The sequence below is a fragment of the Pipistrellus hanaki genome (assembly GCF_964339955.1).
Source record: "Pipistrellus hanaki genome assembly, chromosome: 3".
Taxonomy (NCBI): Eukaryota; Metazoa; Chordata; class Mammalia; order Chiroptera; family Vespertilionidae; genus Pipistrellus; species Pipistrellus hanaki.
In genome coordinates, this window is record NC_140505.1 from 16,353,463 (window position 1) to 16,373,163 (window position 19,701).

The 19,701-nt window shown below is 37.8% G+C and overlaps 1 protein-coding gene across 1 annotated transcript in view; it reads left to right on the forward strand.

Moving 5' to 3' along the window:
- The window catches only part of LOC311619108 (uncharacterized protein), a 459,679-nt gene that overhangs the window by 322,889 nt on the left and 117,089 nt on the right, over positions 1-19,701 (forward strand). The gene's annotated exons all lie outside the window — the stretch shown is intronic.

Genomic DNA, 19,701 nt, shown 5'->3' on the forward strand with positions numbered 1-19,701 from the left:
CATTGCCAAAACAATATTGGAAGAATTCATGAAAGACTGGGAATGCTAAAGCAATCTTTCTCTTGGAATTGTAATCATAACATTTGAAATGAAATAGAGGAGCAAATGAAGCCATTGGAAAGAGAGGTTATTATACCTCTGTTCATATGGGAAGCACCTCCAAGGAAACGGCTGAAGGTTCCCATGATTGCTCAGTAATGAAGGCTTCCTTTACTGTATAATCTAGGGAATGAAGAGACAGAAGTGGAAAGACAATGGGTGGAGAGGAGGAGCTTCGGGTGGCACAGAGATTTGTAGCACCTGGGTGAGAATGACACTTTGAAATAACTGTAGGCACTTAGCCCAGGGAAGGAATCACAGGTAGACTTTTTCTAAGGAGCCTTCCACACTTCTTCCTAATGAAGAGCCAAGACTGCGTGATCCAAGGGCTGCAGATAGTCAAAGATATTAAGTAATGGAAGGTAAATATTTAAATTAATAACTCATAATAATTCTCCAAATGTCTATAAAAGGCTTTCATTTAACAATTGTTGGCAAATAGTATGTCAGTGGAAAATACAGCCAACCGTGGGCTCATCCAAAATGTTGTCATCACCATCACTTTATTATTTAAGCGATTAATGTTTCAAGACTCTTCCAAAAAACTGTATTTGGTGCCTGATTGAAAGACTTCCCTGCCTTCACTTCATGACTTCCCTCTGCCTCCCTTCTTCTCTTTATTAATTTGTGACTTTGGATATTCTGAATAGATTTAAATGGTATGATTTAAGAACTATGAGAAGTAGTTCTTAAAATGTGTCCCTAGGCTAGCAGCATCAACATCATCTGGAAACTTGTTAAAAATGCAAATTATGGGGTTTCACCCTAGACCTACTGACTTAGAAGCTGGGGTGTGTGGATCAGCTTGCATGTTTGTCCTTGTGATTCTGATGTCATTCTGTGCCATGGGAATGGGCAGGTTGTAGACCATTGATGACTGGATTATTCTTGAGGCATTCTTTGTGATTCATGAAGTAGATAAGAGTTGACAAACCTTACTTCAGCTCCTCTGGGTATGAAGCATTCTATTGATTTCATTTGTCTGAATGTATCTCCTGTCACTCATGGCCCCTGGAGAAAAAATCAGAATATCAGAGTCCACCTACATAGGCCCCCAAATCTCTGAAGAACTGCTAAAGGCCAAAATTCTTTGTCTTGAGAAATGTTAACATCCCTTTTGCCTTCAAGGTTTGTTTAATTTTATTGTTTTTCATCAAAATTGTCACCTTAACTCCTTGTTTTATTTTCTACATCACATCTAAAAAGAGGAGTTCAGAGGAGTGCTCCTCACCCATTCTCAGGGAGGAGCGCTTGTCCATCTTGTCTGATCTCTACCTGCCATCGCTATTTGGCACCTTTACTGTGACTCCACCCAACATACTCCAGTCTTCCATATTATATCCTTGGTCCTTTGCCTGTGTCAGTGGCATTGGTATCAGAAGAACACACAGCAAACAAGGATAAATGTTTACAAATGTTCTCAAGATCCTATTTTTTTTTTCATTCCTGTCCTCAGGGAGTCACTGCTTAATCTTAGTTCCTATGTAATCTCTATAATAGGGGTAATGACACCTTACAGAAATTTTGGGGGAAATGAGATGCAAAAAACAACAACACCCTAAAAGACCTAGGATAATGTCTGAGCCATGCAGATCATCAGTTATTTGATGCCAAAAAATTATTTTGGTTACTATTGAAACTTCTTTTACTTTTTCTCACATTAGTACTTGTGGAACTAATCATAAGGAACTAATTTGCAAGAAAATCATGCTTATTTTATTTTAGCACAAAGCGTATAGGATATAGCCAATCATATATTAGAATTTGTTATGTTTTTATGCTTTAGAAAATTACTAGTTAAATAAATTTCCTAATCACTCATACCATGTACAAGAAGATGCTTTACTCCTTAATTATAATAGGAGGCTATGGAAGAAGCAGATTAAGTTGAGGCCAGGCAGATAGGGGCAGAATGTTCTCTTGTACAAACAAAATAGAAGCTTCTCTTCCCTTTAGTTCAATCAATCCCAAGTTACTGGATACATACCATGTGCTAGAGATTCGCTCTCCAGGTGGTCTGGCTTAGAGTGGATCCTCAGGCCCTGGCCATCTGCACAGCTGCTACAGGAAAAGGTTGTCTCAGTTGATTCCAAGAATATCTTGGAAAATATTATATTCATGGAAATGAGTGCATAGTGCCCCCTTGCACAATGGAAGATCCACCATCACATACCAGAAGGGTCTACAGAACGCCTTCCTGAGCTTGAGCTACTTCCTCTTTGGGGTTTATGAGTCCACGGGGATATGCATAGGGACTGCTTTTGTTTTAGATTATCTAGGACCTGGGTGAGGTATCATTCTCCCTTAGAAGCTATAAAACTTTTACGACAGCTTAGTCTCAGAAAGGTGGAAAACTGGACAAAATTCTGGATTAGAGGTGACAAGTCAAATGTGCTATCTAACCAAGAAATACCAGTATATACTATTCATTATATATAAATCTACATTTTTGTACATAATCCCTGTAATATTTTCACTCATCAGAGAAATTTATCCAGCTGAGACATAAAAATCCGAGTCAGGATGGGGAAAAAAAAGCAATTTGCTCCCCCAATAGTCAATGGGGACCAGATTTCTGTATGATTCATAAGGGCCTGGTCCCGTGTTGAAACACTACAGGTGCTTAACAAATCCTTGTGGAACTGAGTTACATGGAAGTCAACTACTTGGCCAAGAGGTTGAGTCCCTGGTAGACTTACTTTGAGTTGACCTGGAGGACATTTAGTTTTGCAACCTTCTGTTCAGTTTTAGCCGTCCATCAATACTACGAGAATTTTGCTTTTACCCTTCCACTTTTTCTTCTTCTTCAATTTTTCTGGAGAAAGCACACATGCACATACAACATCTCAGTACACTCTAGAGCTGAGATGCAGCATGTAGCTTGTGAAATGTATTGAAGGGCTTAAGGATCTTAGAAGAAATTATTTATTTTTTCAAAAAAATAACCTAAAATATGAGGATGTCCTAGGTAGAAAAAAAGGTGCATGAACCCAAGAAATATTTTTATTTATTTATTTATTCATTTATTTATTATTTTTTTAAATATATATTTTATTGATTTTTTACAGAGAGGAAGAGAGAGGGATAGAGAGTTAGAAACATCGATGAGAGAGAATCATCAATCAGCTGCCTCCTGCACACCCCCTACTGGGGATGTGCCTGCAACCAATGTACATGCCCTTGACCGGAATCGAACCCGGGACCTTTCAGTCCCCAAGCCGACGCTTTATCCATTGAGCCAAACTGGTCTTGGCTGTTTTTTATTTTTTTAAAGAAGAGAGAGAGATAGAGAGTTAGAAACATCGATGTGAGAGAATCATTGATCAGTTGCCTCTTGCACATCCCCCACTGGTACATGCCCTTCACTGGAATGGAACCTGGGACCCTTCAGTTCACAGGCCGACGCTCTATTCACTGAGCCAAACCGGTTTCAGCCAAGAAATATTTTAAATACATCTGTTCTCTGCCCCTGTCTTCTAACATCTGTATTCACCTCTGTATTTTAATTTACAGTATTTGAAACCTTTAGGAAACTGTATTTACAGTCTTAGTGTCTTAAAACTGCTGTCCCAGTCTGTGAAGTTATTACACTAAAGTTTCCATTAAACAAGTTTTTGAGGGATTGGGAGGAAGGGTTATAGGGGCTTTAAATTCATTGTACTTTTATCCAACAATATTAACAAGAAGTGTTTCTGAAAACATCAAGGTAGCATAGCAAAACAAACAAACAATACAAAAAACTAATAAAATGATAATAATAAGATGGAGAGTTCTAATGAAAACAGAAGTAGAATTTAGATACTTCTGCATGCTGTTCTTTTTTAAGATAACTCTACTACAAGTGACTTCTGTGGCAGCTTTACCATTGTACCCAAATGGAGTTAATTAAGAGTCCCTCCTGTGTGTTAAAATAGATATTTATAAGGGTGGGAAGCTTCAGATACTGTGAGCTAGATCCTCTTTTCTTATTAATCATGCTCAAAAAATCTAAGACTAGTGACTCTCAACCCATTAGAACAGTTGAGCTAAGAAGCTCAATGAAAGGTTCTGAGTCCCACAGAGAAGTGAAAACGGAGGCTGGATTAACTGACCACTCACTGAGCATGCTCCCTCCCAGCTCCCATTCCCTACCTCAGAAAATGAATTCCAAATGACCTGCAAGAGCAGCTACCTTTAATACCTGTAGCTGAATTTCTACATCTTTGCTTAAAATTAAGCACTGGAAGTGATTCTGTCACTTTGGGATAGAGGATTATATCTTCTTTGACAGGGATGGAAAAACGACATGGCACAGAAAGTTGATGCATTTCAAAGTGACCAGTTGCATCCTTGTAAACGCTTCATGTAAAATTGCCTTCTTCCATGTAGTGACTGGTTTGGTACAGTAGAGTAAACAATTATTAAGAATAATACTTAAATCCATTTCAAGCATTCTAATTCTCTATGAATAAAATATGTTTTATAAAAAAGATGTTTTAGGTATACAAATAGCCCAACAACTTTGTTGTTAACTTGGCTGAAGTTGCCAGGATGAACTGACTTGAAAGGTAATGAATCCCTCACTGTTGGTGGGTTTTGGGTTGCAATTGGGTAATTCCAGATGATGTTAGAATAGGTTATTTTAAAGGTCCCTTCTAATTCTAAAAGTCAGTAGTCATTTTATTAAAATGACTTTAGGGTGTTTGGAAGGAAATGATAAAATAATGAAAGGGGAAATGCCTAGATAACTATTTGGTTGTTAAGCTTTGTAAGATTTTTTTATAATTGCTTGTTTATGGCAAATACTGTGTTGTAGTCAAGTGGCTTTCACATAATAAAACACTTATTCACTTAATTGCACTGTGAAGAATTCAAATAAGTGATTCCTACATTTAAGAAGCTTATTTCTAAGCTTTCTTTGTAAAAGTTAACTTCTTTTTCTGATGATAAAAATAACGTATTTATTATAAAACATTTAGAAGCCTCCGGAGTCTTTAACCGATAATTGCCCCATTAGAGAAGATCATTTTTAATGTTTTTACTATGTAGGTATATTTCTTCCATATGTATTCAAGTTCATATTCATATTAATTTTTCATATCATGTTTCCTATTTTAACCTGCTCTATAAGCTTTATAATATAATTGGACATCAAAACAGAATTGTGTCTCAAAACAGAGTAAAGTGATTAATTTGCCCATGTTTTAAAAATCTTATCTGGATAAAATGGACCAAAAGGAGCACATTTGTATAGGGAAGGGGCTCAGAGTTACTGTTCACTTGATCAATTACATAGCCATCAGCCCAAATAACCAAATTGACAAAACAGATTTTATTTATTGGCTGTGTAAAAAAGCTAAACAGAGACAAGCACCAAAAATTAATACAGAAATAAAAATAGAAATATACAACTCATTTTAGAGTTTAAATTCATTTTTTCAGATTTACAGAGAAAGTTTTTTTTAACTCTGGGTGATTAATGATAATCCTTTAGGTCTTCTTTGTGCCTGTACTTCAATCCTTGTCATCATCCTTTGTAGTAAATTCTGTACACTTCATGTTTCCAAACTTTCCAATATAATATGTGCAAAACTTCATGGCATGTGATTCTGGTCCTGTGTAATAGTCCTTCTACAGGGGGATGGTTTGTAGACATGTTAAATGTTCCTTAGGAGTTGTAAATATCCATAAAGTCAACAGCAAAAAACAAAACAGAAAAACAAAACACAAAATTTCCCGTTATTTCTGGGGTTCTGATTTGTTCCCTTTTGGTTCTTTGTTTCAGCAATGAAAACAGAGTCAGGATTAAGACAGGATTGTAGCTGACAGGGACAAGCAGTTCTGTATTTTCACTATAGCTTTGGGAAAAGGACCTTCTTAATCCAGTCCTTCCTGGCCTCAGATTACTTGCTTTGACTTGTCAATGAAGACATTTTTGGAGAATCCAACACCACTCTGAGGTGGGCTGCCTGAATACATTTATAACAGCTTTAAAAGATTCCCCCAGGAGTTCTGTAAAAATATATGATTAAACTTGGACACATAATACTAGATAATAGGGAAATGAAACCTTCCCTATAGTTGTTTAGCTTTTACACAAAAGCCCTGAAGATTTTAGCGGGGGGGGGGGGGGGACACCCAACACCATGTTAAATTTCTCAGCAGGATTCTATTGTAACTCTTCCCCTAAACAGTAGTTAATGAAGTCCTATATATTAGGAAAGCAATTGCTTTGTTATTCTGCCTGGTCTGACCTTTATCTGATAATCCCACCATAAAAAGCCCCTAACACTTTAGAAATTGCTCAGACTTTTATCTAAAACTAGAAAGGATGGGTTTGTGGCTGAGGGGGTTAACCAAGGTACATGGGCTCAAATAGTGTTTGTCTATCATGTAACTTCTTCTCAGTCATTTGTATGCCTGATTGTGCATATTAGAACTCAATTCTATTATTATTATTTGAATTAAATTTTATTAAATTTAATAAGTATTGGGAAAGAATCAACAAGTCCAGAATCTCTCCCTTCTCTATATTAAAACCAAGTTCTATTTTATGCTTGGCTAATAATATATGCATATATTATATTTAATTCTTACTATAATTTTTGTATCATAGGAAAAGCAGATACTACAAATTCTCATTCCTTTTTTACTCATAAGGAGATAAGTTCAGAGACTTAGTAAGTTGCTCAGAATTACACAGCTAACGAGTCAGAACTGTCTTCTGGATCAAATACCATCTTTTTACATCCGGATGCCCATGAATGGTTTTTAATTTTTCTAATTGATTTGTGATTCTTACTTCTAGGAACTTAACAGAAATATGCAAATCTTTACAAAGCACTAAAATGTTGGAAAATTTAAATTCTGCCTAATTATAGTTTCTTAACTTGTAGGTTGCCACAATTATCCTAGTGTTTTCAAGGGTTTGGAGGGATAAAGAGCCAAGTCCAGGCAACTTTCCCTGCCAAAGAGTTGACTTTGCTTTGATCTACATCACAAGCTGCATCACAAGCTGATCTACATCACAAGCTACATCACTAACAAATGCGTGTTATTAGCCTAGAGATAAAGGCTCATGCAAGGGGGCATTTGAAGGGGGAATGAAATATTTCTCTACCCTCTTAGGTTCAGCTTGTGGGGGCATGCAAATTAGAGTAGCAAAAGATAAATTAACAGTAGGAAAGACACACCATTCTTGTTAATATTTATGTGCATGGGGGTTTAAGGAAAAGAAATCAAACTCGGAGAAATAGATAGATTTGGGGGTTTATAAACTCTCTTAACAAAAGAAAGTGGGTTTAGTCTGCAAGAGATAATAATTCTGGAGACGTGACTAGGAAACATGGAAGAAACTAACAGAAGATAAGGGTATTTTAATAAGATCATTTTATGCAAACTGATCCTGGTATTGACTCTATCTTTGATGATGAGTCAGTTTTTCTTCCTGGTAGGGGTGGTAGTGGGAATCACTTTCCTCAAAGGGAAATGTATGCCTTACTTCACAATAGACAGGGCAGGGCAGAGTACTCCTGAATGTGTTGATTCTCATCTGCCTTCAGCTCAAGATAATTCTCACGCTGTATTGAAATATTTTGTTATTTAAGGGTGACATGTTCTGGTTTTTCATTTCCCCCAGTGAAACTTTCCAGGAAGTTGAACATATCAAAAGCCTAATTTGGTAGTTGAGGAGAAATGATCCAGGTTGGTAGCTGAGAGGTAAGAGATCTTTAAAGGGAGAGAAGAAAACAGATTAGAATGAGAATTGAATCAACAAAGAGAACAAATCCAAGCACATTTCTTTATACCATCAAAACAGTCTCCCATTGCTGGACATAGGTCAGTTAGGTTAAACCATTGTGTCTCATTTCAGGATGTGTAGAGAGGAATGGGTACCAAGTTACATGGTATGAGCAATGGGGTATTTAATGTGGTTATTCCTACAGAAACAAAAGGAAAATAAACATTAATGTTGGAGTAGACTATAAACCCAGCTTTTGAGTCCAGAGGGCAAAGAAGACTTCTATGTGTTGGACTCAAAGTGTCTTTAGATGGTGGAGTGAACATAGTGGTGGCAGTCTCATAGTCAGGGTTATGGCCTGGAGCTCAAAGGACCAAGTTCTGGTAAGTTTCCTGAGTGGGCCAGCTATTGTGGTGATAAATTGTCCCAATAATTCTATAAGGGACATATGTACAGGTGACGTTGGGTGTCTCAGCCAGAAATCTTACACGTACGACCCTAGGTACTTAATTAATAATCCACTGAGCATAAATTACACAGGAGACAAACATGCAATGCACGAATCACTCATGGTTTATTTGCCAGAGTCCTGGTGGGTTCCAGAATCCTAGGCAGGCCACCCAGGGACCCACACTGACAGACACATACAGTTCACGGAGGACGTTGCAGCTGCAGCTCAGCTTGAGTTGAGGCCTCTCAAGATGGCTCACGGTCCAAGGCTTAGGGTTCAAGGCTCGCGGCTCAGGCAGAGCTTTTGGCTGGTGCAGGCAGGGGGGGAGTGGAGAGAGACCTTCTGTGGAGGAGTAGAAGGATGTCTCTGATCTTCTGTGGAGTCTCCTCCTTTTATGTGTCTTCAGTGCTCAGATGTGTCTTCAGTGTGTCTTATCAGCGGGAGTCCCAGGAGTCTTGCTATCTGGTCTTACATATGGGGTACAGATCACTTTATCTATTTTCTACACACAGGCCACTCAAGGGTGCTTATAAGTTTGTTTACATTTCAGATATCACACTTCAATCCCACACTTTAATACTTATCCAATATTGTATTTATCCTTATTACTATTACTATAACATAAATCCTTTGAATTATATCAAGTCATCCAGCTTCAACTTGTAGGATGTTAGGAAAAGGGCTATTTTAGTTCTCAGTGATGCCAAGTTAGAAGGGTGGGAATTTTTTGGAAATATTAATCCAAAATGGAGGATCCAGCTTACAAAGGAGTGAAAGTAGTTCAGTGGCAATGAGCACCCACAAAGGTAGGTTGTATTTTGCCACTGGGAGAGAAAATTTTCCTCTATAATCAGCTTCATTTTGTCCAAAGATCATCACAGTAGGGCTATTTTTGTTTGGGAAATAAATCTAATCTCATTAAAATTGGCCTGATTATTTACATAAGTACAGCAAGAATACTATTTGACCACATAGGCCTTTTGAAGTCTGCTTTGCTGGAACTTTTGATAAGGAATCTCACATTAGACTTTCAAAAAACTTCTTAATGCTAGGAAACCAAGCCAAGAACTCACCATCTGATTTTGTCTTCAATAACTATAGATTTGGGTGAATTCTTCACTTTTTAAAGTTCCCCAAAATAGACTGTGTCCTGGGCCTGCCAATAAATGATCTTTCCTACCTACTCATAAGACTAAGAACCCTATAACCATGCCAGTTTTCCCAAAAGAGCTTTGTAAGCATTGGCACTATAAGTAAATCTTAGATTTTTAAAATCATCTTGTCCTATCTGATTTCTATGATCATCATGATCAAATATGACATCCCCGTCAAAGCCTTGGTAGTATAATCAGTGTTCCCAATTGTGTCCTGATATAAATAAAACGGATTCTTACTGAATTTATCTGAAGAACTACGTTACTATGAAAATAAGAATGATCAAAAAGAGCTTTCTAATTTTTTAGGGATCAGATAGGGAGAAAAGATAGAAATGTTGCATTTTTATTTACAAGGGTATAAATTATTTCTCATATCTATAAAATAGAACATTATAGAATCAGAGAGGTTTCAAACAAAAAGGTTAGAAAATTTTTAATCTTTTTAAATCAATTATTCCAGTCCCATGTAATTAATTCTTGTTCTGTTTGATCTTGGGTTGGTGCTTTTATGAACCTATCAGCTTCTCCATTTATTACTCAGCCCAGTGGTATATTCTTCAAGTTATTTAAGCAATGTCATTGGATGTTTGTACTCCAGTGATTGTCATAAACCTTCCTACCAGCCTCTAAAACGGTTCTTCTTTGTTGAAGATGATTGAAAAAACTTTTGGGAAAGCACTGAGTAAAACAGTAACTGTGAATGATAAGACTTAAAGTGGTTGTAATTAAAGATCTGCCAAAATAGTTCATTATAACACAGTTGGCAAAGAAATTTGTTTCTGTAGCATACAACATTTTTAGTTGACTACTAGAATTATTACTGATAACATTATGTCAGGAAATACCATAGACAATAAGAACATTGACAAATTACTAGTGATTTTATACAATATCTGAAACATCACTTTTAACCCATACAAATATAACCTAGAGAAGGTTAAACATTACTTTTTATTTGACAACTAGAGGCCCAATGCATGAAATTCATGCAAGGGACTCAGTCCTCACAGCCCCAGCTTCATCTGGAAAGTCTTCTGAATGGTCTTCTGGCATTTGGTCTAATTAGCATATTCGCTCTTTATTTATATAGTTCTAATGCAATTTAACATATAAATTACATAATTAGTTAAGCATTATCTCTTTTTATAAAGTGAGAAAACAAATCCTTTGAGATTTTCTAGGTACCCACTAGGAAATAACAAGTTCAATTTATGGTCAAGAAGACTAGAATTTTATTTTAGGAAGTTATCTAAAATGTCAGAATGTTTGAACATTTTATTACATTGGATCACAGATCACTATGAAAGCTTGACTTGTTATCTATTTAACCAAATTGAAAATAAGAGATTTTGAAGGTAACTATAAAAGATAAAATTATTGATATTATAAAAAATCTTAACTTTTTAATAGTGAGAAGACTTGGTTTTCTTATATAATTGAAGAGATGATAAATATTACAGGAAACACACAGAATTTTTGTTTTCTAGGCAGACCATTCAAGAAGTAAAGAAAACCTTTCACAATCTTTTATTAAAATAGACCCAAAATATAAGAAAACCTAAGTTATTTTAACAGAGAAAGAAAACAAAACTCGAATTTTACAGTTTTATATCAGTACAGAGTTAAGTTCATTAAAAAAAAATTCCATCAATTTTTGCCAGCTTGACCTCACAAGATTCTCTATTTCTCTCTCACACACATAGATACTTTAGAGTTTTCTGTATCCATTCCATTTTTTGTCCTTCATTTTTCTTTCTCATTCTTTTTTTTTTTGAAATAAGTAATTTTTATTGATTTCAGAGAGGAAGGGAAAGGGAGAGAGAGACAGAACCTTCAATGATGAGAGAGGATAATTGATTGGCTGCCTCCTGCACACCCCATACTGGGGATATAGCTGAAATCCAGGCATGTGCCCTGACTGGGAATAGAACGGAGCCTCTGGGTTCATAGGTCAATGTTCAACCAGTGAGCCATGACGGCCGGGCTTTCTTTCTCATTCTTAAACAACCTTTACATGATCTCTAAACTACTTTAGGACAAAATCATTCTTTTTTTTCTTTAACAAAAACATATCTTACTTTCCTTATATATTTTGCATAGAGTTTTTTCTTCATTTTTATTGTTCCTAGTGGTTTATTTACATATATTGATGATAAGTCTTCATCCTTAGTAACCTTAGTTTCCATGAAAACTAGGAAGTAGATAATTGGGAACTGTCTATCATATTTCATCATTCTGTAGTAGATGAGCAAATTTATGAATATAGCATTTCATAATTTTTTCTCTAATTTTATTTTTATATTTTATTTTTCAATTAAAGTTTGCCTTCAACACTATTTGGTGTTAGTTTCAGGTGTATATAGACATTCATATACTTTACAAAGTGTTCCCTCTAATAATTCAAGTGCTCACCTGGCACCATAGATAGTTATTATAATATTGCTGAATATATTCCCAATGTTTTACCTATAACCCCATTCCTATTTTGTAACTACCATTTGTACCTCTTAATCCCTTTGCCTTTTTTTACCCCATCCCCCAGCACCCCTCCCTTCTGGCATCAATCAGCATGTTCTCTGTATCTGTAGGTTTGTTCCTATTTGTTCATTTGTTGTGTTCTTTAGTTTCCACGTATAAGTAATATCATATGGTATTTGTATAAGTAATATCATATGGTATTTGTCTTTTAGATCCATCTATGCTTTCGCAAATGGTAAAACTTCCTCCTTTTTTATAGTCAAGTAATATTCCACTGTGCATATGCACCACTATTTTTTCATCTACTTGTCTATTAATGGCACTTGGTTTTCTTCACATCTTGCAGTATTGTAAATAATGTGGCAATTAATGTGGGAGTACAGATAGTCTTTCAAATTAGTGTTTTTGGGTTTCTTCAGATATATACCCGAAAGTGGAATCCCTGAGTCATAATGCAGTTTCATTTTTAATGTTTTGAGGAATCTCTATTCTATTTTCCATAGTGCTGCAACAATCTGCCCTCTTGCCAACAGTGCATGAGGATTCCCTTTTGACCATATTCTTGCCAACACTTGTTGTTTAGTGATTTTTTTGGTGACTATTTTTCTGATAGCACCATATCATAATTTCTAAAGGCATATGTTTCCTCATAGTACAATTTTTCAATGTGGCAAAAAGATATATTTACTAACATATCCAAATATTTTGAGTCTCTCTATAAAAATAAAAAGTTAAAAGTCAGTAAACTTAAGCTTATGTTTATGAATTAGTGTTTCTGTATTTTGTCTTATGTCATAATGATATGGATATTCAGTGAATATTTATTATTTAATTCAAGTTAGTATGAGTTTAAGGCTTCAAGTTGCCAGAAAGATTTTTTAAAAATATATATTTTACTGCTTTTTTTTTTACAGAGAGGAAAGAAGGATAGAGCATTAGAAAGATCGATGAGAGAGAAACATCAATCAGCTGCCTCCTGCACCCCCCCTACTGGGGATGTACCTTCAACCAAGGTACATGCCCTTGGCCAGAATCAGGAATCAAATCCGGGACCCTTCAGTCCACAGGCCAACACTCTATCCATGAAGCCAAACTGGTTAGGGCACCAGAAAAATTTTGTAAATTATTTTAAAACTAATATACTATAAAACAAAATTGTTGAAATAATATTTGTCAGAACAATGACTCAATTTGATTAATATCAAATATGTTTTATAATTTTAAGCATCTAGAAATTATAATATTAGCTGATTTGACTAATAAACCTAAGTAGAATAAATATATATGCGTATTATATTTAATGTTGACAAATTTGAACATACACTTGTTTTATTAAATCAATACTACTCAAGTAGTTTTTACTTACTAAAGATCATCCCAGATCAAATGAGTTTGAAAAGTATTTGGGTTAGTTCCAATATTTCTGAGAGTTTTACAAATACTTATTAAAAGTGCTTATCTTTTTTCTAAGTCAAGTTAGAATAGAGCTCCTTTATTAACTTGATAATACTATATGGATGTAAGAAAATCACATCTATATACTATGCATACAAAAATAAACATATAATCAGGTACAAGTAAAGACTTAATGGTTTTTATTTTAAAATTTAAGCCATAGTCAGGTATAAATACAGAAACACAAAATTCACTAATTTATTTATAAATTAATTTCTATTTTTGTTTCTTTTTTTTTAATCCTAATTATATTTCTGGTTCATGGAACAAGTCAACGTTACCTGCTCAATATGAAGCCTAAAGCTTTTTACTAATATTTGTGGGGGAGAGCTTTAAGATTAGTTTTCCTGACATGGAGGCTGTGGCTTTAATCCCAGCTCACTGTTGTAGTGTACTGAGAAGGTGAGGCAAGGCACTCTTGGGGCAGTCAAAATTATTTCCATGCAGGTTTCCATTCCAGGTGCTATCTCTCAGGTCCTTGAGAATATAGTTCTGGGTGTAGAAGATTTACATTTCAAAGGGGAAGAAAAGGGATAGAAGCTTTTAAGTAGTTCCTCTAAGGAGTTTCTGAAAATATTTAGCTATTTCCAGGTTTTTGTTTTTGTTTTCCAAGACAAGCAGGAAATTCGGACAGTGTTAAGCTTTTTGGAGCAGGATTTTTAAAAACAGAAGGGGGGATGGTTCATAGTGGATGCCTATCTTAATTTTGTTCAAAGCCTGACTTCTACTCATTAGGAACTTTTTAGGCTAGTCATAATGTGGATTTTCCTCTATCTGGTCCTCCTATAGGTACCAATAGGACATCCATTTAAGGTGAGAGTTCTCAAGGAATTATTTTTAATATAGAACCTTTTTTCTAATTTCAAAGTCTGTCATCTGGCCATTGATCATATAGTATCTCTGAAGATCTACCTGCTTCGAAAGGTGACTCAAAACCAGTCAGCCATTTTATGGCTTAATGATGGACACAAGAGGAATCTTCAATGAGGGTGCAGGAGATGCTGCCCCATAACCCAAAGGTACTCCTAAAAATATCAATGGGAAAAAAGACCCTTGTTCCCACTGGGAGTAAAACTCCTGTCTCCAATCTCCCTCAAAAGCCTGGCACCAGGAGCCATGGACTCGCTAATTCATGACGCTGGGCAGCCCATACTGAGATGGGACTTTTCCAGCACTAACAAGGCAAGAAGAGAAGAGATGACAAGAGCCCTTTATGGGCTGAGATCCTTTTTTAGACAAACTCCCCCAAGAGCCAGAATAAGCGATAAAGTGGTACTTGTACACCTTGTGCCTCCAGGTGCAGGCCCAGCACCCTGTGCCCCTGGCAGGTGAAAATCAGAGAGAGGATGTTCTCTCTAGACCTAAGCCAAGCTCTCAGAACACAAAATGAGACAGAGGGGAGCTCATTTTTTTTAATCGGTGGCCTAAAGCAAAGTTTGTCCAAATAGCTAGCTGGTCCAGTGAGAACTGTAATCTCATGGGCCTGAGAGGCCAGCTCAAAAAACAGGCTTAGCGGACCTATGCCTGTGTTCTATCCTATGATTCTTCTCATGAGAACAAACAACACAAAGGCAGAGACAAAGGGAAAACAGAGGCTATCTCCAAGAGGGAGAGGATCCATAAGAAAAGTATGCAAACCCAAAATCACAGGAGCCACAATAACCAAAGCACTAGTTCTTACAAATGTTCTCTCCTGCCACTAATTATTTAGAAAGAAAAAGACAAGGAAAGGCCGTTACTGCTCTCACTCCAATGACCTCTGAGCAAAAGTCTAGGAGGCTGACTTCATAAAAATTCTTACCTTTGCTGGCTTGGTCAGAGGTCCAGAAATCTCAGCTATAGGCATAGGCTTCTGAGCAAGCAGGGAGCTCAGCCCATCCCATCTTTATTGCAAAACTATGAGGAGGAGAAACTTTTTCTCTACTCCCCAAGGCCCCTGAATTAGACTAACAAAAGACAGATTAACAGTAGAGACCAACAAAAGGCTCATATTGTTGCCAGAAAGCCTCAAGGGCCATCACAGCCTAAGGGCCATGCAGGCACTTAGTAATAATGAGGATGGATGACTCCAGAACCGATGGCTAGCGTGGCTCTCCTAAATTCTGATTCTGTCCCTTCCTGGAAACCATCTCTGGGGGCAGGATTGTAAACAGAATGAGGTTAATTTTCTCACAGATCTCAAAGATTGAGGATTTGAAATTAACTTTGAGAAAACTAGGGTATATATATATTTTTAAATACTTGAATTATGGACTGAGATTTTTACCTACTGAACCAAATAAGATGGGAACTGTTCCAATTCGCAGAGCAAGCAGTCGTACATGTTCAAACAATTATGAAAAATATACAACAGATTTTTTATCAGCAAATACATTAGTAAGCGAACTTATGTGACCCTGCAATTCTTGTTTCTTATCACTGCACACAAGCAAATACACACACACACACACACACACACACACACACACACACACACACAGAAAACATGTAATTATTTGGAATATAGTGACTCCTTGAAAACTTGTATATTATGAGTGGATAAGAACTATTTATTGCTCTGAAGGTCCATAGACAACATAGACAAACTTCCTTTCATAGTAGGAAAGTATTATACTTTTTCTCATTTTTTTCCAGATCATCACAGACAGGCTGATTATGCACAGGTGTTTCATATTTAAAGTAAAAGAAGCATCAGCATTTAGATTATTTGAAGCCTCTTAAATTAGCTGGGTGTGAGAACTTTTTCAAAGTGTGTCCAAACTAGTGTTTATCAGTTGAGTTGCAAGGCCCTCCTTTAAGCCAGTCAAACATACTCATTGATAAAAAATTGTAGAGTCTTTCAAGTGAGACAACACTCTACTAATATTAAATGTGCTTTGTAAAGGCAAAAGTGTGCTTTAAAGGATGTCTCAGAGCAGCTGGGTAGCCATGGGTTAGGAGCAGGCAGCTGAGTGTGACCCTGAATGCAGAGAGTGCAGCTCAGGGCTTCTGTGATGTTACAGCTGCCAGGAAGCCAGACTGAATGGACAGAGCCACAGCCATTAGGGTGGGATGGATGTAGAAGCTCCAGAATTGTGCTGGACAATGTGTTGGTTTCTTCACCGCTCAGCCCACACCAAGTGGGAGGCAACATGTGGTCATAGGTCATCTCATGCCACAGGTTCCCAGCTCCTGAGCTGGCCTTCATAATTCAGGAATAAGAAGAAAGAAGTAGAAGAGAAGGCACTACATTATGGGGGAATGTAACAAATGGAGAAACGTCTAGATGAATTAGAACTTTGATGGACAGATAATTCTGCTTGATAGTAATATAAACATACATAATTAGAATAAATTTTATTTGAATTACTTTAAAATTTTGTCTACTTTTCAAACGGTTTTGATGTAAGCCTTATAATTTAGCCAGTTGGGAACACTAATGGTAATTTACAAAACTAAATTTGACATGGAGGTAGCAGAATAATGAAATATGATATAAAAATTTCCTTTGAAAGCTGTTATTTTTTATAGCTTTTTATGGTATTGTTGTTGTTTTTTTCCAGTTTTATTGAGATTATAATTGACATATAATACCATATTAGCTTTAGGTATACAACATAATGACTTGAAAAATATATATTGCAAAATGATTATCACAATTTTAGTAAACATCCATTATCTCATGTACTTACAGTTTTTTTCTTGTGTTTTATATATTTTGATTACTTTGCAGCTTATACATTAGTTTGCATTTTAAAGTGACCCAATAATAATAGTTCACGTTTATGGGGTATAACTATTTCTCTCTTTTTCACGTCCAGCACAACTAGAGAATGGTCCAGTTCCTAAGTAGGGGAGGTTGGGGGTTGAGAAAATGAAAGAAAGAGACAGACACAGAGATAGAAGGAAAAAGCTGGGGCTGGGTGGACCACTGTCCTCTGATGGAGAGACAGTGACCCAGAGCTGATACAGTACATTTATTTTATACAGCAAAATACCAGGAAGTTTTACTAAAGCCCAAGACAAAGGAGATTATGTGCATTCTTGTGGCTTCTTTGTAATCATCACTTCTGGGTGGGCCTGGATATTTGTGTTTGTTCCTGGATTTAGATAATGAAACACACCTCCTGGCACCTGAGCTGAAGGTCAGGCTGACAACACACCTGCCTCTGGAAAGGTATGTTTCCAGGGAATAGATCTCCCAAGTACCACTGGATTCAGGTGACAATCAGCTCAGCGGTCTTTCCCAAGTGCTCTCTACAATGGAGCATTTATTTTATGCTAGAGATTCTTCTAAATACCTTTATCTCATTTATTCCATACAACAACTTTATCTGGTAAGTATTGTTATTAGTGTCTTTTATTACTGATGTGAATGAAACACATAAAAGCTAGGTAACTTCTTTAAGGCCATACAACTGTTCAGTGATAGACCAGAGATTGAAGCCAGGCTAGTTGATTTTAATACTTAGACTGGTATATGATGGATATATAAAACTGAGAAATTTCCACTTTGCCCTTTTTATACTAGAGGCCCAGTACATGAAAATTCATGCAGTGGAGGGGGGTCCCTCAGCCTGGCCTGCCTCCTCTCTCAGTCTGGGAGCCCTCAGGGGCTGGAGGTGACCCAGTGATCAGGGGAAGGCGATGACCCCATCACAACTCTGCTGCTGCCATGCTGGCAGCATAAGCCTCAGCCAATCCTTGTTACCTGATCCTCAGGTGGCCCTGGGCAGCTGGCCAGCCAACATCTGAGGCTTGCCTGCACCTCAGGCCAGCCCTCAGAAGCTGGGCAGCTGAGATTCGAGGCTTGCCTGTGCCTCAGGCTGGCCCTGGGCAGCTGGGGGGTTGAGGAGACTGGGGGACTCCGGAGGCAGGCACATGGTGTGGTTGAGGGGACTGGGCGCTGCCATCTTGTGGCTGTGGGTGCCAGCGTCTTTGTGAAGTTGTGACAGTCAATTAGCATATTCCCTCTTAATTAGATAGAACTAGGGGCCCAGTGCGCAAATTCATGCACCTTGAAAGGAACTGTGGGCAGTGAGGCTGCAGTGGGCACAGGGGTGGGCCTTGGTGCATCTTCTGAGCTCCTGCCTGGACCTTCCCATGGTAGCCCTCTATCTGTTGGCAGCCCCGCTCCCACCACCGCTTCTCCAATGTGCTGATGGTGCCAGCCCTGCTCATATCTGTTGAAGATGCAGAGCAATTGGGGCCAGTGCCAGCAGTAAGTGCGAATGGGGCTGGTGCCATCAGCAGGTGTGAGCAGAAGCCGCCAGCCCTGATCACCCCTCAGGTGCAGGAGGTGGTAGAGAATCCCTCAGGGGCAATCAGGACTGGCAGCCACGGCTTACACCTGCTGATGGTGCAGAGCGATTAGGACGGGTGCCAGGCATCAGCAGCGGGTGTAAATAATATCTCCTTTGCCAGTTGCAGGTGTGAAGGGGACAGCGCTGGCAGTGGGTATGAGTGGTGGCTCTGGCACTGGCAGTAGGTGCAAGTGGGGCCATCGCCAGCAGCAGGTGCAAGAGGCAGCTGCTGGCCCCAATCTCCTCTCAGGAGCAGGAAGAGGTGGAGAAGCCCTGAGGGGTGATTGAGGTCAGCAGTTGCTGATCGCACCTGCTGACAGTATCTAGCAATAGGGGCCAGAGCTGGTTGCTGGCAGTGGGTGCGAGAAGGGCCAGCGCCAGCAGCAGGTGCAAGCACCAGGAGGGGCCACAGCGCATGGGAGCAAAGAATTTTCAGTAACCACCAGAGGCTTGCCCCAATGGCAGCCACTGGCACCCCACTTTGGTTTGGTGCTCCTGCTCACCTGCTCCACCATCCCGCCATGGCTGACACCCGTCATGTTCCATGCACACCCCCTGGTGGGCAACACACATCATAGCTACAGGTTGTTTGGTTGTTCCAATTGTTCCTCCGTTCAGTCTATTTTCATATTAGCCTTTTATTACATAAGATGTTATTTGAATTTGTTTACAATAAGCATGCATTTATTCTATAACTTGAAAACAAAAACAGAAAAGAAAAAGCCCTCATTACTTAAAAATATTGGCATATCTATTTCGGTAGTATTATAGCAAGCTGTTCTATCTTTGTCCTTTTATTTGTTTTGGTTTTTAAAATATCCAGACAAAGGTAGATGCATGTAAAAACTTGGAACAGTAAAATTTTGACCTTTCTGTAATGATGGAGAGGCATGTACAAGGCCGTTTTAATGAGATTAGGATCATGTCAGGTCATGGTCAATTATGATGTGTAATAATTGGTTTTAGTTAATTCTTTGTATTGCTTGGTTTGCTGAACCTGACATAGGTACTTATGTATAAATATATCTATTTAAATCACCTCAGTAGTTCCTTTTTACT